This window comes from Gastrolobium bilobum, unplaced genomic scaffold (genome assembly GCF_033153095.1).
Source record: "Gastrolobium bilobum isolate Gb01-03AN ecotype WA unplaced genomic scaffold, APGP_CSIRO_Gbil_v1 utg15456, whole genome shotgun sequence".
NCBI lineage: Eukaryota > Viridiplantae > Streptophyta > Magnoliopsida > Fabales > Fabaceae > Gastrolobium > Gastrolobium bilobum.
This window is the reverse complement of record NW_026896562.1, coordinates 149107-152292: the sequence shown is the minus strand read 5'-3', so window position 1 is coordinate 152292 and position 3186 is coordinate 149107.

Here is a 3186-nt window from a genome sequence, read left to right as displayed (position 1 = left end):
CTAACTTGCGCCAGTTTGGCGCTAAGTTGCATCGTTTCTCTGGAATTTGGCCCACAAATTTTGATGCAGCAAGGAACTTCCACCCGTGTGGAATCGCATCACCAGGCTTTTTACACTTTCGTAGTTTCCACCTTTTTTTCTATATAATCATAACAAATAGGTGAGAAATGTCATTGAGATGGAAAAGTCAATATAATCAGCAAATATGTATAAAAAGTGCTCTTTTATGACTTAATTCTCATCATTTTCATCTTGGAAAACTACATCTACCAGAGGCACATCAAACCATTTCCAGATTTAAACGTTGCTGTCCCCAGCAATGTACAAGGCTCAATCCAGGAAACAATCACTTAATCCAGCAAAACATTACATAGACACTCTCAGACACAATATGCTATGCATGACTGACTCAATATCATAAATTTCCAACAATGTCATCAGCTTTCTAAAGATACAAGTCTACATTGATTACCCCTCACATAGATAAATAATGTTCACTCAACACTCTGTGTTTAAGGGTATCATGAGCACTCAATCAATCACAGCTATAACACTACTATAGGCTTGATCATATTATAAAAAATTCTTAAAAATGAAGAATCAAACACATGCACCAGTTGATCAAAAAGACTTCACAGGTTGTAACTTGGCCAGGTTAAAGGATATGAATATATGGATAGTAGCTCAACAACAATGAGATTGAAAAACTGATACTCTTTCACTTTAACACATTCAACTCAATGGTCTTGCTCCACTAACATTCCCATAGAATTTCGGGAATTAATTCCTTTTAGCCACCTTTTATGCATATTTATCCTTTTTCTTTCTCTTCTATTTTTTTCCTTTTTTTTTAATAAGGGTACAGATGAACTTTACATCCCCTAATCACTTAACTTTTGTGGAGCTCGCCTCAATTTCTTTGTTTTATTTTTTTCAATACATCAGTAATTCAATCTCAATCACGGTAAGTCAAATGGATATAGGCTAAGCCATCACTCAGGCCACATGTCATTTATCAACAAAATAAGTTCAGGCTCAAGGGGTTAGCAATGGAAAATTTTCATACGGGTGGACTATTTTGGCATAGGCTAATAAGAACAAAATTCCTTTATCATTTCAACAAATGCATGCAAAAATAATCCAATTATGCCTATGCAATGTCATGCTAGAATGTCATACAACATACTTCCTAAAATTCAATCAAGCACATTAACTGGATAAGCAAATTTAAACCTGAGATACTCTTTTTTTTTTTAAATAAGAGCAACACAAAATAACTAACAAAAATAAAATAAAAATTAAAAGAGTTTAGAATATCTCCTCTGATAGAAGAAGTGCAGTTCCAATGTACTTTCCAAAAGCCTACCATTCCCAGATTTAAAGAATTGATGTTCCCAGCAGTAGTCAAACCAAAAGATGGATGAAAAATCTGCACCATGGAACAAATAATAGAATATAGGATAAACTATAATGCGCACAATAAAACATCAGAGTGTTTGGGAAATATACCAACACAATTCAGCTAAATGACCCTAACATCAACCTATGGTCATAATAAAACAGCAAAAGTACCAAAAACATAAACTAAAATAATATACAAGAAATCTCCGTCAGCAAGGAGATATAATCAATCCTCCATGTCATCCCCCTCAGCAGCATGGGATGACTCAGCAAATGGAGGATCTGGTGGTACTGGATGCATCGATGCATGAGACCACCATTCCCAGATTTGATTCCAACCATGAAGCCATGTGAAGAACTCTTTGAAGTATTGTTTTCTTTGAGAGATAGAGTCTCGGTGTCTCTTTTCACAGATTCTCCTTTTGGCGGCCTTCAACCTCTGGTAATCCGCACACACCCTCCAACCAGTATCAAAGAGTTTCACCACTTCCTTTCTCATCACCTTCTTCATTGTAGGATTACGCCTCCTTTGAGGTTTCCTCACATGTTTGACATCATCCTCCATGTCAATTTTGTGGGTACCGAAAGAGGGATCTATACCTTTCAAATCAGAGATAGACCACCCTATGACAGTCTTATGTTCCTTCAGCACTTTAATCAACCTTCTTTCATGCTCAGAAGACAATCCCTTATTAATGATAACAGGGTAAGTCTCCTCATCACCCAAGAAGGTGTATTTAAAAGTTTCAGGAAGCTCCTTCAACTCCACTTTAGGGGCACCATCTTCTTTATCATCATCTTTTTTTTCAAGAACCTCAAACGCCACATTTTTTTCTTCCTTAAAAGGAACAATATCACGCGCTTCAAATTCTTCATCAAGCTCTTGACTAGAAGATATTTCTTCTTTCACCGCTTTCTCTAGAACATCAAGTCTAAAACAATCGCCTTTGTCAGAAGATTGTTTCATAGAGTCAAAGAAGTTGATGATAATGGCCTCATCATTCATTCTTAACTCAAGCTTTCCATTTTCAACATCAATCATGGCCCGAGCAGTGGCCAAGAAAGGTCTACCCAGCAAAAGAGGCATTTTAGTTCCCCCTTCCATGTCCAACACTACAAAATCTGCTGGAAAGATGAACTTGTCCACTTTCACAAGGACATCTTCAATTATACCACTGGGTTTCCTTAAAGATTTGTCAGCAAGTTGCAAGGAAACCATAGTAGGTTTGAGCTCAGATATCCCTAAAGATTTATACACTGACAAGGGCATTAAATTTATACTTGCCCCAAGATCACAGAAAACTTTGCCAACATTTGTGTTACCAATGGCAATAGGAATATTAAAACTCCCTGGATCATGACGCTTAGGAGGAAACTTCTTCTGTATTATCGCACTACACTCCTCAGTGAATGTAACTGTTTGGCATTCCTGCAACTTGTGTTTTCTTACAAAAAGTCCTTCATAAACTTGGCATAATTAGGCATATTAGCCAAGGACTTCAGCAAAGGGTATATTAACATGCAACTTTTTGAAGATATCAAGAAATCTGGCATATTGTTGCTTCTGAGCATCTTTCTTGAATCTTTCAGGATAAGGTGCCATGACTCTCACATATTCAGGACTCAACTCAAATTTCTTCTTTTGAGCAACAATCAGTTGCTCTTCTTCTTCACCTTTCTGAAAAGGCTTCTCAACAGTAGAAGGAATTACCATGTCTTTTTCTGGCTCCTTAACCTCCTTAAACTTCTCTTCAGCTCCTACATTTATGTTTGGCTTTTCTGGAG